We start from the raw sequence: 20,881 nt of genomic DNA, 5'->3' as shown, positions 1-20,881 counted from the left end.
AGACTCTGGTGTGGGAATATCGGGAGTGTGCTTCTGCAGCCAGACCATGCCTTCTGAGGCAGAACTTGGGGTGTCATTCAGGTGGTGAGGAGGGGGAAAGTCTGACCATGGGAAACCACGAGACTGCATCTAGAACTGCCTCTCAGAAGTCGCCAACTCACAGGTTCACTAAAGCGAGCTTGCCATCCTTCTTAAGACAGGAGACACACCAGCCTCAAGCATGATCTGGCACAAAGATGACCAGTGGGCACACAGCTGTGTGTAGGTCACCGACTTTGTAGCAGTGTCCCCTGAGATAGGGAGGAGAAAGCCTCATCTTGACCTAGCTGGATCAGCTCCACAAGTGGGCAAGCTGAGAAGGAGGGCAGCTGCACCAGGGCGCATTCAGAGTGGCCTGGAAAGGGACAAGGAACAAGGGACAATGATCTCAACGGGCAGAGCCTTCAGATACAAGGAGGCCTGGGATCAGAGCAGGTGGGTGGATGTGGGAAGCGCACACGGGGCGTGAAGATGTTTGTATCACAACTCAGTGCCCCACAGAGCATCTACTATGGAAGACAACTGAGTAGACAAAGTGACTTGGCCAATACCTGTCCCTGGCCTCTTCCACCCCCCACCTGAGCACTGGTACAACAGTACAAGTGTCAGAATAAAGTTACATGAACCTCAAACCTGCTAGGACTCAGAGGTCCTCGGAGGTAGGAAATGAGCCTGGTGGGCTTGAGGACTGGATTCTATCCCCAGCACAATAAATAAAAATAAAATCACGTTACTAAGTATCCATAGCCACAGAAATGACCTGGAAGTGATCATATTCCAGCAGCAATGAGCACGTCTGATTCCTAGATCTTGAATTTTCATATAGCAATCCCCAGTGAAAGTAGTTGTTGGGGAACAGGATATTCACGATTTCTAAGTATCACCCTGCGGTAACTTGCTCGTTATAAAGAGATGAAAAAAACACATAGCATTATAATGGGCACACTCATAACCAAGCCACCATCAAGCTTTCCCTCAGTAATGAAGGGGTTTTCTTTGGTGGTATAGGGGATTGAATCCAGGGGTGCTCGGCCACTGAGTTACACCCCCAGCCCTTTTTATTTTTTGTTTTAAGGCAGAGCCTCCCAAAGTTGCTGCATCTGGACTTCAACTTGTGATCTTCTTGACTCAGCCCTCTGAGTTATCTGGGATCACAGGCCTGAGCCGCCTGGCCAGGCTAATGATAGAGGGTTTTTTGTTTGTTTTCTTTTGTTGTGTTACTGAGGATTCGTTACCCATGCTCTGCTCTTGCCAGGATGTTGAACCTGAATCTACCATGAAAAAATAATAAGGTAAATCCAGATTCTAGGACCACGTACAATACAACACAGAATGAAAGGTGGGGGAACTCTTCTAGATTAAAGAAGACTAAAGAATTACGATAACCAAATGCCACACATGGCCTTTTAAAGGACACTGGATCAAAAGCAAAAGCAGAAGAAAACATCTAGAAGGCATATTTTGGAGATATTGGAGAAAACTGAGTAGTGGACCCTGCATCAGATAGAACTATGTGTTAGGGCTGGGGTTGTGGCACAGTGGTAGAGTTGCTGGCTTGCCTAGCAGGTGTGAGGCACTGGGTTCTATCCTCAGCACCACATAAAAATAAATAAAATAAAGGTATTGTGTCCATCTATAACTAAAAATAAAAAAATGTAAAAGTAATGCAAAAACACATTTTAAAAAAAGAACTATTGTGGGGCTAGGGATGTGGCTCAAGCGGTAGCACACTCGGCTGGCATGCGCGGGGCGCTGGGTTCCATCCTCAGCACCACATAAAATAAAAATAAAGATGTTGTGTCCACTGAAAAACTAAAAAAATAAATAAATATTTTTTAAAAAAATCTCTCTCTCTCTTAAAAAAAAAGAACTATTGTGTTAAAGTTCCTGTATATACTAATGATATTGTAATTATGTAGTATCTCCTTATTCTTAGGAGATTCTTATTGAAGTGTGTAGGAATGAAGTGTCATGAGATAAATCAGGTCAAAGGATATGTGAGTGTTAATTTCCTGTTTGTTCAACTTTCTATGGGTTAGAAATTTTTCAAAATAAAGGGCTAGGGGCATAAAATTTCAAAACTAACAGGACATTCATACACATTGTAAAAATGATTTATTCTATTAATACACAAAATAGAAGTTTCAAAGTGAAAATGATTTATTAAAATAGCAGTGCACAGGGCTGAAAAGCTAATGGCCGGCAAGGAAGGAAGGTGTACCATCACTGTGGTGACCGGAGCGGGAGAGACGGCAGGAAACTGCGGCGAGGTTCTGTGTTCCTGCAGCAGGAAGGACAGTGGGGTGCGGAAGTGGTTTTGATAGGGTTGACCTAAGACTCAGCCACCTTCCAGGCTCACTTGGAAGATGCTGCAAGAGGGTGAGGGTAACCCAGCAGAGGAAGGAGAATGCAGAATGAGGAAGGGTTAGGTCACTGTCGCTGTCAGCGTTCTGCAACACTCAGGCGGTCCGTGGCTCCTCTCCTGACTCCTGATTCCAATCCCAGGCCACAGGAAATCCAGGATCCTCACTGTTTCTAAAAGTCACATGGCAAAGTCCTTCCTTTGCAAGCCTGGAGGGGAAGCTCCAGCACATGGCAACGCAAGAATGAGATCTGGAGACGAGCTACTGAAAACACAGTGTTTCCTAAGCAGCCGGACCGTGGAATTAAGTCTAGAAAGCACAGAGAGCCCTCTCCAGACAGGAAAGGAAATCATCAGCATCCAACGCGCCTTTCTCCTCATGCGTTAGCGGTTCCTCACTACCAGCACATCAGGGTGAAGCCCACCAGAGGCCTGAGTTTGCCTGCTCCCAGGGCAGTCCCACTCTGCTTGTTGCTAGTCATTCTGGGGCGGGGGACTCTTTCTTCAGGAAAAAGAGACATTCTGTACAGCTCTTCAATGATCTCATTTGTTTCCTGTGCTTTTCCTTTGGTGAAATATTTCATACATTACATATTGGCACTGGCAATTCTAATCAGATTCCCTTAATGTTGCTCTGGACAGCACTTTTCTCCACTATTACAGTTAAAAAAAAAAATATATATATATATATATATATATATATATAGAGAGAGAGAGAGAGAGAGAGAGAGAGAGAGAGAGAGAGAGACGGAGAGAGAGAGCGAGAGAGAGCGCACGCAAGTCTTTGATTCACACAGAAAGCTCCAATAGCTCAGGGCTCCTTGTCCAGATGAGTCTGAGTCAAGTCTTGGTGGGCCCACCTTGAGAGAGTTCTCCTGACATTGCTGTTTGTGCCTGGAGGAGAAGCGAGGGCAGCTACCAACAAGAGCATAGGCCAGCACAGACCTGCTCGGCAGTCTGCAGGCTGCGACATCCTTGTCTCCTCTTTCCCATTCAAGGTCTCTTTCCACTTCCTCTCTAACGTCTCCACTCCGCCATTGCTGGTGAAAGACAGTCAGAACTCTGTGAGCACGCTGTTCAACTGTTAGTTACACCCTTGGCCTTCAATCCATCTAGAAGCTTGAAATGCGAGGGAAGGTTTACAGGTGAGACAGGAGTGGGGAACTCACAAGGCTCCCTCAGCAAGAAGGCAGGGGTCGGCTTCAAAACTACCTTTCCTCAAGTTTTCCTCAGGATTGAAAAGGAAATTCACCACTCTTAATGAAGCCTGAGTTAAAGACAGGCAGTCAGTGTGGATACGCAATTGGGTCAGATAAAGACAATGGAGGCCAATTTGGGTCCAGCAAGTTGGAGACCAGCCTGAGGAACTGCAGTGCTAATGTCTTCAGAGCCCTTTCTCCCCCTTTATCAGGATAACCTACCCCTGCTCTAACCTGTTGCTTAGGTAACCTGTCCCAGGAATTGTCCCCTCCCTACAGGGAGTTGTAAAAGTCGTTAATCATTGTCTCCTGGGCTGCTTCCTGCCTGGGTCACTCCATTTGCCCTTCTCCCTGCCCTTCTGCTTCTCACCTGGTGGCCACCCCCTGGGCATCTCCTGGGCCTACCGTGTATGCAGGAAGAAGAGAGACAAGGGGGCAGAAGAAGGCAGCAGAATAGAGAAAGTCTAGGATTGTATAAAAAGGGGCAGGACACCCTCACTTCTTGGGACACCAGGATACCCGCTAGGCCCCCTTCTCCTTCCCGGGAGTCTGTGTTACTCCTTTTTAAATAAACCCTGCTTTACATGCTTGCCTCCGGGTGCTTCTCTAATGTTATAGCTCAACATGTGAGGAAGCAGCCTGTGCTGATAACCTGCACTATCATCATCTCACACGCAGATATATTAACTATTATTTTAGCAAAACATTTTGTTGTCTAGAAAATGTTTGGCTTTATTTTTTTTCCATTTCATTTATCTATCTATCTATCTATTTATTTATTTATTTATTGCAGTACCAGAGATTGGACCTAGAGACACTCTACCATTGAGCTACCCACCCCCAGCCTTTTTTTTTTTTTTTTTTTTTTTTGGAAACAGGGTCTTGCTAAGTTGCCCAGGCTGGCCTCAAACTTGTGATTCTCCTGCCTCTGCCTCCCAAGTTTTTGGGATCACAGGTGTGCACCACCATGCCTGGCTAGAATGGCTGACTTTTTAAAAATATATTATTTCATTCAAAAAAATTTAATTTACTATTTTTCTCATAGGAACATAGAGCATTCTGTATCAACTGAAGCTCAGAGGAGGAAAAGGATTTGAAAGGGATGGTGTGATGTTGGTTGCAGGGAGCTGTGTGGGGTCACTCCACACAATCCTTCCCAGGTTTATAAAACTCATATACGTCCTCAACTAGGTCAAGATCTGAATTGAAAACACACACACAAGGAAAAGGAAGTCAGTACGAGGGCTACATGCTGTTCAGAGGTCTTGAGAAGGAATTTGACTTTTCCTTTGAAAACTTTGAAACTGGTATGAGAGGAATTACACAGTATTTCCAAAACTGTAGCAAGACGCCAAATGTCCTTTTAAAACAAAATAATTTTCCTGCTTGGTTAGCATAATGGGCCTCCTAGACCTTATAGTCTTAAAAGGTTTTTATAGATGACCAATGTAACTTTTACCCCTAGGAATCAGGTATTCCTATTTCCAATTATGCATTCATAGTTTTTGTTTGCTTTCATTTATTTCTTGGGTGCCTGTGAGGTGAAGCTGAGCTTACCTTGCTTCTCAGTTCTTAGTTCATACCCTTACTCATGTGCTTATCTAACTTTAGGCCTCTGTTCTACTTGAAAATAATCTCAAGGATAAATGTCCTTAGCTGTATGCTTATTCCTGTAAAATACGTTATATTGGGTGTAGTGATTTTTTTCTTTTTCTTTTCTTTTTTTTTGTACCAGGATTTAACCCAGGGGCGCTTTACCACGGAGCCACATTCCCAGCCTTTTTTATTTTAGTTAATTTTTGTTTTTGAGACAGAGTCCTGCTAAACTGCTTAGGCCTTGCTAAGTTGCTGAGACTGGCCTTGAACTTGTGATCCTCCTGCCTTAGAGCCACTGGGATTGTCCTGTGCTCCACCATACCCAGATATGTAGTGTTATTTTAATGTGTATAGTTTTGTGCTGCAAATCTCATTCTTAACTCTTTATAATTGTTGACAACTAAGTTGCTGTGTATTAACATAACTTGTATATAACTATACATAAATAGGTATTTATATTCATCTATAATAGAAGTTATATGAATATACCCATCTATCTGTCCAGGAGTGTGTATCTGATGCATACTAGTCCACAGTGTGCCTCTATCATATTTTGTAATTCCATTCCTCTTGCAGATGGCTTGGCAGCAATGCCACTTGAAAATCTTCAAAAAGAGTCTACCAAGGACCTGTGAGCATCTTTGTGGGAGGCTTCAGGATGGAACCACTGGATCATGAGGGTGGGCACGTACCTATTGATTTTAAGAACCATCAGACGGTTTCAGAACGGAACTCTGCCTGCTGCACTGTTACTCACTAACATGTGGAATCAGTCACTCTTCTTACTTTTGTTACATGATGTGTTCCTATGGCATCTCATTTGAGAATCTTGATAGAGTCTGCATTCCTGTGTCCTTGTTATGCCCTCTGCCTGTTTTCTGATTATTCTCCCATTTCATTTATACCTCACTCCCTTTTGTGTTCCTTTGTGTTGTTTTGATATTGTTTGTTGATTTTAAATACTGCAAGTATCTTTTCTAAGACGGTCCACTATCTATCACTGTGATGACCTAACCTGAACAAAGATTGTTCACTTTCTCCGTAATTTTCATGTGGCAAATATCCATTTTTCATTCTGGTTTGTCTGGTGGGAAAACCTTTGTCTAACCAGCCATGCATCATAATGCATTCTGCCTATTTTTCTCCATTAGTCTATTATTTAACTATCATCTGTGTCTGTCCATTTGTGAGGGACAAGGTAGGGCCCCAACTGTGGGTGTCTAATGAACCAGTCATCTCAGCACCCCCGGGGTGCGAATTTCATAGACCAGTTTTCAACATGCACAACACCACTCACATATTCCCATTTTGTTTCACTGGCCCAATTATTTGTTCTGCTCCAGTATTGTATTGTTTCTTTACTGATGACGTTTAATTTTTCCTTAATACCCAGGAAGGCATGCCTTGCTCTTTCCTCTTGTTCCTTAAATTGACTTAGGCATTGTGGGCTTCTACTCATCCATATATAATCGACATGAGCATAGCAAGTTCCTCAACACATCAGCTGGATTTATCAGGGACTGTGTTGAACTGTTATGGTAAATAGAGTTCATACTACTTTAAACAGAACACTAGCAGCACAGTCCTCTCTCCACTTAGATTTTTTTTATAGCCTTTAACTTTTCTTCATTAAGGTTTGCATTCTTGTTCATGGCTTGCTCTTGCTGGTTTTGTTAATGGCACCCTATTTTCCATAATAGTTCAAGTTGGAGTGGTGGAGGAGTATTATAGTATTGATACCCTGTAAAAACATCAGTTTTTGAAAGGAAACTCATTTTTGTAGTAGGTTCATGTTTGCAAAATGAAGACTTTTGAAAATCACTGTGTGTGTGTGTGTGTGTGTGTGTGTGTGTGTCTGTGTCCTTTATGAGGCATCTCGTGCCCAGCCTCTGTCTCCAGTTTTGCCCTGTTCAGGGTTCCAGGGGAGCTTTCTTTTCCCCAGTATTGGAAACTTGCCGTTTGGACTGTGGGGGTGGCTCAGTGGTCAAGTGCATGTGTCTCACTCAGAGGCCCTGGGATCCATCCCCATGACATCCCCCTTAAAAAGAAGCAGTAAAACCACATATGCCCTTGAATGAGATCAAAATGACATGGAGTCTTAAGTAACTTCCATATGTACATATATTTAAGGTTTTTCTTTCATTCAAATTCTTGTTGAGTCTGATATTTCTTAGCTCAAAAGAGAGGGGCTTTCAAGGTACTTTCAGATCCAAAAGAATCTTACCAATGTTCACGTTAGCTTCCAGGGAGAAAATTGGTTTATATGAGCTAAGATGAATCATGTTATAAATTTTTGGTTTTTCTAAGAATGACTGTTATAGCTTAGGGAAAAAGTGACAGTGGCTTGCTTATGATAGTGTATGAATGAGGCAATAATTCAATTCCATGTTATTGCAGTAGGACTTAATGGAAGTGAAAATATGATTAGAGTGTAAGAAAAGTATATGTGAGAGAATTGTATCCTTGTGTGTAGTAGCAAATAGACAAATTATAATATATTTAATGAAGATGCTAATACTTTGATTTGTGACCTTAACATTATTTACTGTCTACCAGAAAGATTGCTGTTGAGAATTGTATTAATTGCTGTATAATTTTAGTAGTAATTCAGTGGTAGACTGCCCAACATTTGAACCACATTGAAACAGGAAAAATTTAGTTTCAGAATTATTCAATGGGGCATATGTGTATTAACTGAAATATATTTTTCTTGTGCTATTTGTGGAGTGAAGAAGATAGTTTCTGTTTCTCAAGATAGTTTGATTCCAATCATCAGAAATGATGGGAGAATTAAGTGAAATTCAGAGAATTTATAATTTTAGTTTGCATATTTATAACTTATAAAATTACAATCAAGGGTGTAGCTTAGTGGTAGAGCCCTGGCCTTGCACGTGTGAGGCACTGGGTTCAATCCCTCAGCATCACCTAAAAATAAATCAGTAGAATAAAGGTATCATGTCCATCTACAACTAAAATAAAGATTTTTTAAAAAAAATTTTGTCTTCATAAGTGGTCTCCTAGAGTGTCTATCTTTAAAATATCTGTCTTCCAAAAGACTTACACTCTTCCTCCAAGAGATCAGACTCCTGTTTCCCCGCTTTGTCCTGATGTGGATGAAAATGAGCGTCTTCCAGCTGGAACTGACTGTGGAGCCTGTGACAGCTGCATTTGAAACATTCACCTCTTGGCTTCCTGGTCATCCTTCTTTCCTGGCTTTCCTCCCACCACCTGGCCACCCTGTCCCCTTTGCTGACTCCTCTCTCTATCAACCTGATGGATGCTGGGAGGCCAAGCAGCCGGTGCGAGCTGCCCTTCAATACCACATTCCAGGTCCCAAAGGCGATCCTTCCTCTTCTGTCATCCACCATGTGCAGATGGTTACTAACATGGAATGTGTCAACTGAAACCTCACATCGTATTTAGAGAATCAAAGGAGTATGAATGAAAATGAACTAAAGAGGGACAGATTCATGTGTGAGCAGAAACTGGAGGCTGCCTCGGTCCTGAGAGCCTTTTGCCACGTGATAAAGGAGCAGGTACACTAGAGGTGGAACTTTGCTGGAACAGGGACAGACCAGTCATTTCTGGCACTGAGCTACCATCCATGCCCTTTGCCCTTTGGAATGTACATTGCTTCCTTTTGTAATTTTGGTACTGAGGATTGAGCCCAGGTGTGCTCTACCATTGAACCACAACCCTTTTTATTTTATCCTCTCTGAAAAGCCTCTTCCCTTCCCCTGGAGCACAGGATTATTCACTTTTAGAACAATTATCAGTATCCTTAGACTATTATCCATTATGTTAGTGATTTTTAAAATTCTTTTAAAATTTGTTGAGCTGGGGATGTGGCTCAAGCGGTAGCGCGCTCGCCTGGCATGCGTGCGGCCCGGGTTCGATCCTCAGCACCACATACAAACAAAGATGTTGTGTCTGCCGAAAACTAAAAAATAAATATTAAAAATTCTGTCTCTCTCTCTCTTTAAAAAAAATTTGTTCTAATTAGTTATACATGATAGTGGAATGCATTTTCACACATTATACATAAATGGAGTATAACTTCTCATTCTTGTGGTTGTACATAATGTAGAATCACACTGATCATGTAATCATGTATGTACATAGGGTAATAATGTCGGATTTATTCTACTATCCTTCCAACCTCCATAACCCCTCCTCTCCCTTCACTCCCCTCTGCCTAATCCAAAGTACCTCTATTTTTCCCTAGCCCCCCACCCCTTATTGTGAATTAACATCTGCATATCAGAGAAAACATTTGGCCTTTGGTTCTTTGGATCGGCTTATTTGCTTAGCATGATATTCACCAGCTTCATTCATTTACCTGCAAATGCCATCATTTCATTCTTCTTTAAGGCAGAGTAACATTCCCTTGTGTATATATTTACACCACAATTTCTTTATCCATTCATCTGTTGAAGGACACCTAGGTTGGTTCCACAGTTTGGCTATTGTGAACTGAGCTGCTATAAACATTGATGTGGCTGCGTCACTGTAGTATGGTGATTTTAAGTCCTTTGGGTATAAACTGAGGAATGGGATAGCTGGGTCAAATGGTGGATCCATTCCAAGTTCTCTGAGGAATCTCCATACTTCTTTCCATAGTGGTTGCACCCATTTGCAGTTCCACCAGCAATGTATGAGTGTGCCTTTTCCCCATATCCTAGCCAACATTTATTATTCTTCTATTCATGATAATTGCCATTCTGACTGGAGTGAGATGAAATCTTCTAGTAGTTTTGACTTGCATTTTTCTAATTCTGAAAGATGTTGAACATTGTTTCATATATTTGTTGATCAACTACATTTCTTCTTCTGTAAGGTGTCTCCTTGGTTCCTTAGCCCATTTATTGATTGTGGGCTTTTTTGGTTTTGTTTTGTTTTGTTTTTTGGTGTTAAGGTTTTTGAGTTCTTTGTATATCCTGAAGGTTGATAACTCTATCTGAGATGCATGTGGTGAAGATTTTCTCCCATCCTATAGGCTCTCTCTTCACTTTATTGATTGTTTCCTTGCTCTGAAGAAGGTTTTCAGTTTGAATCCATCCCATTTATTGATTCTTGAATTTATTTCTTGTGCTCTAAGAGTCTTGTTAAGGAAGTCAGGTCCTATGCCAACATGGTGAAGATTTGGGCCTACTTTTCCTTCTATTAGACACAGGGTCTCTGTTCTCGTGCCTAAGCCTTTGATCCACTTAGAGTTGAGTTTTGTGCAGTGTGAGAGATCGGAGCTAATTTCATTTCTTTGTTTAATTTCTCCATGTTTTCCTGCCTTCTCTCATTTTGCCTGAGAACTTTACATAATTCTATTTTATCTACACTGTTATAATACCAACTATACTCTTTAAATGTTCCAGTGGTAGCCAGGCCTGGTGGTGCAAGCCTGTAATCCCAGTGACTTGGGACACTGAGGCAAGGAGGATTGTAAATTCCGGCCAATCTGGGCAACATAGAGAGACACTGACTCAAAATTTTAAAACAGAAAGTTTCTTAAAGGGCTGAGGATGTAGCTTAATGGTAGTAGAGTGCCCCTGGGTTTAATTCCCAGTACAGCAAAAGAAAGAAAAAATTCTAGTGCTGTCCCAGTATGTGTAAAATACATGTTTCCCCTCTCCTTTGTTCGTAGTGCTAGGGATGGAACACAGGGCCTCCTGCACAAGTGCCCTACCACTGAGCTCCACCCCGGCTTTCCTGTATTTCACAGTGTTCCAGGTCTACCTCTGAATTACACCCTGCTGGAGCACACACAGCGCAGGGACCTGGAGTGGTGTTTCTAATCACTCGGCCCGTCCTCTCTGAATGTCATTCTTCTCATTTATCCGTATGTCATAATCGTCCAATATTGTTACCATGTTACCTTAGACAAAGTTATTCCTACATCAATTAAGAAAAAGAAACATACAATTTATTTTACCTTATGAATTTATTCTTCCTCCAACACTTTTTTAATGTAAATCCAAGTTTATGTCCCAAGTCATTCTCTCAGTGACTTTAATTTTGGTGCTAATTTACACTTCTCAGGGGTAGCCTCCCAAGTGCATATCAACACAGTTATTTGACATGAAAATTAGTGTCAAACTTTGTTTTTTTTAATCTTAAAGTAAATCTATTTTGGCTAACTGATGGAAAAATGAAGGCTGAATCTGCTATTTAGGTTTAATGTAGAAATTTTTCACAAATAAGCCTAATCTACATCTATAGGTTTTGACAAAGAATGTATTTAAAGCACATGAGATGACAAAACATTTCAATTGGACAAAATATGAAAAACTATGATGAAATTAACAACTGACCCACAACTCTTCCTGAGTGTGATGGGTTCAACAGGGTGGCTTGGTGAAAAAAATAACAAAAATAATTACCATCATCTGCAAAGTTTTAGTAAATTTCTTTTGGAATAAATGACTGATTACTAGGTAATAAATCTTTTTAATTTTTTTTAATTGTAGATGGACACAACACATTTATTTTATTTGTTTATTTTTATGTGGTGCTGTGGATTGAACCCAGTGCCTCACACATGCTAGGCAAGTGTTCTACCACTGAGCCATAACCCTGGCCCCAGTAATAAATCTTTTTGCAGCAAAAGATTTCTGATTGGTTTCTAATTCTTAATATTACAAGGACCTAATTTAAACCTAATTTTTAGGTGGGTGTGGTTGTGATAGTGTGAACCCATGGTCCTAGCTACTTGATAGTTGAGACAGGAAGATCGCATAAGCCCAGGAGTTCATGGCCAGCCTGGGTGACACAGTGAGTCCCTGACTCAAAATAATAATAGCCATAATAGTAATTTTGATAATAGATTAAAATTCCATTTTTTGGTATATAACTCTGAAGGAGTTCAAATAAGTAATAATGATGCAGTAAAACTTCTTTCATTCCCATTTCTTTGTTTATATGAACAGGGTTTCTCAGTCTCCATAAATTCACATGAGCTATAAAAATAATCATTTTTACTCACATTTTTTTCTTTATATTTATTTTTTGGTGTAGAGGATCGAACCAGGGTCCCACCCATGCTAGGCAAGCACTCTACTGCTGAGCCACAATCCCAGCCCCTAAGAAATAATCATTTTTTCTTTAAGCCATTTATAAGATTCAGCTGTAGATACATCAATTAATTTGAACCAAACTAGTTTTTTTCTAAATAAGATCTATATTTCTAGTACATTTTACTCTGAAAATGATTTTTATCAAAATTTATAAAATAATTATTTCATTTAATTGACTTTCACTAATAATTGTAATTGTAATTTAGTCCACAAAAATTTTAATTATAAGAGCTTTATGGTCTTAAGAAATTCTAAAATAAAATTTATATTTATTTACATACCAAAGGTGTAGCTCAGTGGTAGAGCATGTGCCTAGCATGAGCAAGGCCCTGGGTTCAGTCCTTAGCAGAAAAAAAAAAAAAAAAGAAAAGAAAAAAATATCAACCTCAATAAAAGACTTTTAAACTTTAAGTATACATTATATTAGGACTATGTTCTGTTGGGGAAATACCATAAAATTTAATTCAGAAAGAAAAATAAATGATGTAAAATTTGCAACTATGAAAGAAAGCTTGTCCATTATTTAAGTGAAAGTTAGTGGTTATAAATGATTATAGTATTTAGATCCCATTGAATATGTTTAAGAGCAATGTTAAAGTTTTATTTTAAAATTTCAATATTATAATAGTCTATATAATTGCATTCTTTGTAACAATTTAAAGTTACACCTCCGGGTAAAATGGGGGGGCTGTCTCTTCCATTCCAACATGGAAAGCAGCCTTGATCACCAGAGACGTGCTGAGAGGCTGCAACAAACTTGGGCAAGTAAGCTGGTGAAAGGAGCTCTGGTCTTCCAATCGTTTTTTTTTTTTTCTAATTTTTTATTTGTTCTTTTTAGATAGACATGACAGTAGAGTGTATTTTGACATATGAAACATGTATAGGACATAACTTATTTTAATCAGGATCTCATGGTTGAACATGATGTGGAGTTTCACTGGTCATGTATTCATAGATGAACATAGGAAAGTAATGCCCAGTTAATTTTACTGTCTTTCCTAATCCCATCCCACTCCAACTTGTTTTTACACTTCCTCTCTTAGTGACATCGCTGGGATTTATCCTAGGCTGGAGGTTGATTTGGCTTCTCCTTCCTTCCCAAGTTTGTTGTTCTTTGTCTAAAAAGTATAAAAGCATTGAGCTTTGGCCACTCCTTCAGAATTCACTGTGTTTTGAAGGTCCTCATGTACATGGAAATTTAATAAAATTGTGTACTATTATTAATCAGTCTTTAATTAATTTGATTTCTAGATGCAAGGAGCCCACATAAGATCTGAGAAGGCAAGCATGTTGGCGCACACTGGTAATCCCAGCTACTCAAGAGGCTGAGGCAGGAGGATCACAAGTTTAAGGACAGTCTGGGCAATTCATCGAGACCCCGTCTCAAAAACAGAAACAAGGTGGGAGTGTACTCTGTGGCAGAGCACTGAGACTACTATCTTGGCAACTTCCTGTGAATCTAAGATTATTTCAAAGTAAAAAGTTAAAGCACTGTAAAGCTTAATGGAACAAACGTTGGAGCCATGCTGCACGTATTTAAATCCTGGGTCTCCATAAACATAAACATAAACATAAACAATTATTAGAAGGCTTGCATTGTTAGAGCAATACTTGAATTCTCTGGAGGCACCCGCTGGTATCCTTACCTTGGCCTGCTGATGAAAAATGTAGGTGACTGGAAGATGGTGAGCCTGGCTGTGCCAACTTAGTGATCCACAGGAAATGTCAGAGAGTTTACCGATTTTCACAAGACTAAAAGCCTTTGCAATAGACAGGCTCTAAAATAAGGAATTCATTTTTATGATGCTGCCTCATGTGCACTTGTAGTTACAGGGTACACTTGCTCTTAGGAATGGGAAGGAAGTAGAGACAGACACTTCCATATCCCTGAAGCCCTCACCTGGTCAGATGAAGGTCAGAGTGCATTTTACCTCCCTCTCAACCCTTTCACCTCAGCTCCAGGGCAGTTTAGTTTCAGTTTGGTTTGGGGAATCTGAGTCATATCTAGGTAATTTCTTGTTCAGAGAACTTGTACTGGGACAATTTCCCTTTTGGACAAGTTGGAAGTTTGGATGCAGCAAACCTGAATCTTTGTGGGGGTTCTAGCCTTACTAGAGATTAAGAGTAACTAGAAAAAGACAATTGAAATTACTCTTTGTAAAGGTGCAGAAAAAAAAAAATTCTGAAGCATCAGTTAAATGAGGGCAGTAAAACTGTCCAGGTGGCAGTTGAGTGTAACTAAGGTGCGTTTCTTTTTGACTTTTCTTTAGTCTTTTAAAACCATTCCTGCCTGGCGTTATTTCCATATCCTACCTTGTATATTTTCTGCCTTTAGCTGAAATTTGGTTTCATATTTGTTCTTTTTGAGATTGGAGCTTCCATGTGTAAATCCTTCTTCTGGAAGGAAGTCGGAACGCGAGGTGTCGATGTGCAGAGGCAGTGCACTGTAATGCTTAATGGAACAAACGTTGGAGCCACGCTGCACGTATTTAAATCCTGGGTCTCCAGTTTGCCAAATTATTTTACTCCTTTGAGCCTGAGATATTCAATTTGTGAAATTTAGAAAAATGGGGATCAGAATACTCTTCACAGGGGTTTGAGAGGACTAATGAGTCAGCTAACTCTTCACCAAGGATAGTAAACTACGGTTTGCATTCCCGGTTGCCTTCGGTGCACGTTCCACGTCTGCCCCAGGGAATTGAAAGCGTCCAGAGTTTCGGCTGTTCCTCTTTTTTCCTTCCTAATGCAGTTTGCACATGAGAAGTGTGGGAGAAAGTTGTTTGCCTTGGTTCCCCAGCTCAGTCACAGTAAGCGCCTCACTCCTCAAAAAGGGTGAGCATCAATCCACTTCCATTAGTTAATAATAACAATAACAGGCTGGGTCCGAGATCCGCGTGGCAGCCGTCCACCCCACCCGCTCCCCCACTGGCGGGTCAGAGGAGACTGCGCTCTATTTGGGTGGATCCGTTTTATCTCACACACCGTTTCGTCTTCTTGCTGGCCTCCTTTTCCACGTGGGAGCTTCCGTCCCCAGCATCAGGAAGGCCAACGCCTCCTCTGGGGCGGACAGCGGGCACGGCCCTGGGCGCCCGCACCGCCGCCGGCTCCCCGGCTCCCCGGCTCCCCGGCTCCCAGACTCCCAGACTCCGCCCAGGCCGGGGCCGGGGGCGGGACCACCGGCTCGGGGGCGGGGCCCGCGGGCCGCTACCGGGCTCGAGGCGCCGACGTGCAGACGGCGACGTCCGCTGACGCAGCCGCAGTGCGCCCGGCCGGCGCGCGGACCCGCCCCTGGCTCCGGGCGTCGGAGGCCGCGGCGGGCGCTGACCGGGCGGCCGGCCGGGCGGCGGGACCCGTGGGGGCGGTGCGGGCTCTGGGGGCGTGTCTGGCGCGTGCCGCCGCCCACGGCCCTCAGCGGGCGGGAGCGGGCGGAGCGGGTCGGCCCGGCGCCCAGGTGAGCAGGCCCGCGGTGCTGCGCCTTCGCCCGGCGCGGGGCCCAGGCAGCCGGAGACCGGTGGGGCGGGGAGGCCGGGCGCTCCGACGGCGTTCGAGACGGCCGAGGCCTTGCCGGCGGGTCCCGCTCGGGGGTCGTCCTCCGGGGGTGTTGCCGGCCCCGCCGCGGCGCCCGGGCGGCCGCAGGAGGGGCCCGACGTTGTGGGGCGAGTCGAGGTCAGTTTCCTCCGGGGGGAAGGAGAGGTCTCGCGGCGGAGCCGGTCCGTCTGCCCGGTCCTGTCCTGCTGTCGCTCGGCGGAGCCCGCCGCTGACTTACGCTGGATGCCACTCTTTATTATTGGAGGGTTGGTGCTGGGCATCGAAGCCAGGGCTCTGCCACTGGGCTGCGGCTTGCCCAGCCCTTTCAGTTTTCATCTCAAAACAGCCTCCTGCGTTGCCCGGGCTGGCCTTGATTTTGCCACCCTCCTGTCTAGCCTCCTGGGCTGCGGGGATCCTAGAATTGCGCCACCGCACAGGGCTTAATTCATGGCCTCTTCATCAGCGTCTGATAAACATCTCCCAAGATCTTTAGGGTTTGCAAGGTGATTTTCATTTGAGAAAAAGTGTGCCAGGTGCTGCCTTAATACAGAGGCACGGTTTTTGCCAGCAGGGACCCAACAGTTAGAAAGTTTTCCAGTGCAACACTTGAGTATGCTTTGACCATACAGTTTGACCTCCAGAACCTCTGACTCCCACATTCATGCTCTTTCCATAGAACAGTGGTCTTGAAACTTTTGGAAGACCTTAGTTTGGAAATTCTGTTCTTATTCTAGTTTTAGAAGAATTTCTTGTTTAGAAACTTGAAACAAAGAAATGTAATATTGGACTAAAATTTAAGTATTTCCTTGTGTGTGTGTTTAGTTATTTAATTTGAATTTGTTGCATGGCTAATAAAGCCAAAATGCCTGTGTAATTAGTTAAAATGTTCTTTTCAGATTTGTTAAGATGGAACATTGCAGCAGGGCCTTCTGAAGAGAAAATGGAAAAATAGAACTTTGGAGACTGAAAAAAAACTTCACTAAATATTTTAGGGTAAGATTTTAAAAAAATCTCATTTCTAATTAAAGTTCTGATGATAGCGCTCTAACTTTTGTTTCTTTTGTGGTTTAATTTGTGTGGTTAGGGAGTGGAGGTGGAGTAGTGGTGATCTGACTGTTGACATCTGATTGACAACTAAGTCATGTAGGTTGGCCTGTACCTTGGCAGGAAGATTTAAGGAAATTCTTGGTTTGATCACTAAGTGTCAATATTCTTTTTGCTCTTTTGCTTACTGTATAGTGTGTCCTTGCTTTAAAGGAGTTTTTTCTTAAAAAGTGAAAAATTTTGGTTTGTTATTTGTAGAAAATTGTATATGGGAGAACTCAGGTCTATTTTTTTATCATGAGATCTGTGAAGAATAGTAGGAGACATGGTTAAAGATGATTCCGAACCAGTTCATTTAATAAATATTTGTTGTGTTCCATATAGCAGACATTATTTGAGGCTTCTTGTAGTAGAATAGCAGTTGTTATGACGCTGGGGGATACTAGAGTAGTGAATATTTTTTTCTAGAAGGTAACGTTTTTGTAAACTCAATATTTTCTTATTTTATATGTAAGGATATTTTTGGTCTATGTAGAAGACTAGGAAGTGAGTACTACCTATGTGGTAATTGCTTATATAATCTTTCATCATTTTTTAGTTACTAAAGTAGGGATCTCTACTAGTGCTTTTGGGTACAGTAGGAAACTAGAATTCCTACAGACTTTTGCATACCCTTTCATGTTAAAGATAGTGATAGAATTTTAAAATTTCAAGAAAGTGTAGAAAATTAACTCTTTGAGAAAATTTTGAGAAAGATATAATAGAGAAGTGAAATGGTAATGTGGACAACAGTCTGGGTAAGGAGTTGGGGAGTAGTGCACTGGAAAGCCTGGGGAGAGGTCGGAGGCTGCTGTAGTAGTAAGCTGCGGAAGGAGAGCCAGAGTGAAGCAGTGCAGCCAGTGGGGAAGGGTGGAAATGGGTTCACAGATAGAAAGAAGGTAGGATGGATAAGGTCTGTGGACTGAGGGAAAGTGAAGAGCACTTACTTGTAGACACTCCCCTGTTCACGCACATTATTGATGATTAGTAAGTATTTGTGAAATGAATTCTGATACCTGGATTGGGAACATGAGTGGATTCTGGGACCATTTATTGGAGTAGGGAGTAGAGAAAGAGTGATAGGTGAGAAACATTATTGGAGGAGATGAATTCATTTGGGCTGTTAAGTTTGAGGTATTTGTGCCTTCTACGAGATGTCATTAAGTAGTGTATATACATATATATACATCTGAGTTGAGAAGACGACCCAGCTTAAAATGTAAATTTTAGAGTTAACATTTTTCTGAAACCTTTTAAGAGTTTTTAAAAAAGTTTATTTCAAGTAGGTGAGCCAGTATAAATTTCTGGCTACAAAAGTGAGGCTTGCTAAAGTGCAACATTTTTCTTGGATGGTATGATTTCTTAGATGTTAAAAATTATCATATATATAGCATGAATCTATACATATTTAGTGCTGGGGATTGAACCCAGGGCTTCACACATGGTAAGATTGAGCTCTGTCACTTAGCTACATCACCTGCCCTATGGATAATTTTTTGTAGACTATATTAAAAACTACCTTTAATTTTTTGATGTGTAATGTTTGATTTGTCAGTTGTCAAATCTGAATATTTTGTTTGTCTTGTATTTGCTTTGCTTTTAAGAATCATATTCACTGGTGTTCATGGAACTATATTCATATTAACTTAATACTTTCTTTATCATTACTTATGCCAACTAACTTCCTTTGGTGACAAATTCCTGTTATCAGTTAAATGTATGTTTTCCTTTTACCTATTGTAAGGAACAAGACAGATTTTAAGCATTATTCACTTGACATGTATTTCATTATATGTGAGTGAGATGTATGCTGTGGGTTTTATGTTTGCTTTATATTTTTAATGCTTTCAGCATTTCTTCAAGGATGAGATGGCCACTTTACTACTTGGAACCAGGGGCAAAGAGATTTAATAACTTTGCCCAAGCTCTCACAAAAGAGCTGAGGAAAAGATAGAGGGGATGGAACAACATTGTATTTTATTTATTTATTTATTTTTGAGATGAGAGTTACTTAATAGTCATGTAATCCAATCCTTCATACTTTATAGGTGGGAAAACTGAGGCCTAGAAATATGCCCAAAGCCACAGAACTAACTGATGGCAGGTTGATAGATCAAGTTTCTTTTTTAAGAATTTATAGTCCATATGATTCCATTGCACTCAACCTGCTTTCCTTTATTTATGGTAAGGAGACAGGAAAGGAAAGAAAGAACCTACTTTTCTTTCTTCCATGAGTATTGAAAATAATAACTTGAATCTATTCAGTCTTGGTAGTGAAGCTGTTGTATATCAGTAGTTTCGAGAGTCTTCTCCCCCTTTTCTTTTTAAAATTGCTTTTATTTTTTAAATACATGACAGCGGAATGCATCACAATTCTTATTACACATATAGAACACAATTTTTCATATCTCTGTTTGTATATAAAGTATGTTCACATCAATTCATACATGTACTTTGTATAATGATGTCCATCCCAATTCACCATCATTGCTAACTCCCGCCCCCTCCCTTCCCCTCCTTCCCCTCTGCTTTATCTAGAGCTTGTCTATTCCTCACATTCTCCCTCTCCTTACCTCACTATGCAAACGTTGTATTTTAAACTGGCTTTAAAGCCTAGTCTGTTTTTAAGATACCGGAGGATTTCCATTATTTCTGTTGACTGTTATTTGCCACTTAATTCTATTAGGCTTTAGAACTAGTTAGAAGGTGAAATTATGTTACATGTACAATCCTGAGATGAAAGGGACCTGCAGCAAGGATTATACTTAATCTGTTTGACCTAAGAGGCTAATTTTCTGTTTTGTTTGCTTAAGTGAATAGAATGGGGCATTATATAATTTTGATTTATATACCCAAAGCTGTGTGCCCTGGCTAAAATTGTTAAGCTAAATTTGCTTTTGTTGACTAATATCTTCTTTTAATATTTTCCTCATCTTTAGCAATCTCATGGTTTTTGTCATATTTGTCACTCCTGCTTTACTAATGAGAAAGGTACTCTAATTAACTAATTTACACTAACAATGCATGGTAATGGTCAGTGGTAGATAGTATTGACATACAGTTACATGCTGAACAATGACATTTTGATCAACAATGGACACATACTACTATTGTAGTCTCATAAGATTATAACAGAGCCAAAAAATTGCTATTGCCAAAAGACATCATAGCATTTATAATGTTTTAGAATAATGCATTCCATATTTGTGGCGATGCTGTTGTAAAAAAGCCTACTGCACTGTTTGTCCTATAAAAGTATAGCCTGTACACTTATGTATTGTACATAATACTGGATTATGATAATGACTATTACCGATTTACACATTTACTATACTGTAATCATTACCTTAAGGCGTGTGCTTTGTATTTAGATATAAAAAAAGGTATGCTGTAGAACTGTCATGTGAGCAGCAGCCTCACGCATCTTGGGTTTATAGTGTCACTTTCTCTTGGGTTTAATTTAGTCTTGTTCTGATCATGAAAATCACTGCTAATTTTTCCAGTCAGAGGTCACATTGAGTGATTAACTTGGAAGCAAACTTAAAGGTGATTCAGGACTTAAAAGGTGGAAAATTATTGGTGATTATTGCTCATCAGTCAGGCATGTACCATTCCACCATAGCTATGATCTTGAAGAAAAGACAATGTGATAAAAGCTGCTAAAGGACCTACTTCATTGAAGGCAACGAGACGAACCAAAATTTGAGAAGGCCTACGTTAGATATGGAGAAACTTCTAATGACCTGGCACAGAAGCATTTCCTTCTCTGCACCCTGACAGTCCTGCCAGAGCAAGTTTGTTTACTATGTTGAAAGAAAAGGACCCAGCTACACTGTTGATTTATTGCTAGCTTGGGGTGGTTTAAGTGATTGAAGAATCTTTCTCCATTACATAATGTGATGGTGAATGGTGAATGTGTGAGATCTTATGTGAGGCAGCTGACGGACTTTTGGATATGCTAGATGAGCTTATTGTGGAGGAAAATTATTTGCCAGAACAAATCTTCA

The 20,881-nt window shown here is 41.1% G+C and overlaps 1 protein-coding gene across 5 annotated transcripts in view; it reads left to right on the top strand.

Annotated features, from left to right (window-relative positions):
- The first annotated feature begins 15,608 nt into the window (after positions 1 to 15,608).
- The window catches only part of Bltp1 (bridge-like lipid transfer protein family member 1), a 200,419-nt gene continuing 195,146 nt past the window's right edge, over positions 15,609 to 20,881 (top strand). For 3 of the 5 annotated variants that reach the window (XM_071614730.1, XM_071614731.1, XM_071614728.1), the window contains exons 1-2: positions 15,742 to 15,929; positions 16,688 to 16,784. The gene's annotated coding sequence lies outside the window, so the exon portion shown is untranslated. Of the gene's footprint in view, positions 15,715 to 15,740; positions 15,930 to 16,687; positions 16,785 to 20,881 lie in introns of those variants that run through there. The other 2 variants (XM_071614729.1, XM_071614732.1) reach the window with 2 other exon arrangements.

The sequence above is a fragment of the Marmota flaviventris genome, chromosome 7, assembly GCF_047511675.1.
Source record: "Marmota flaviventris isolate mMarFla1 chromosome 7, mMarFla1.hap1, whole genome shotgun sequence".
In the NCBI taxonomy this organism is placed as follows: Eukaryota; Metazoa; Chordata; class Mammalia; order Rodentia; family Sciuridae; genus Marmota; species Marmota flaviventris.
Note: the sequence above shows the minus strand (reverse complement) of the source record. Positions and strands in the feature narration are given on the sequence as shown.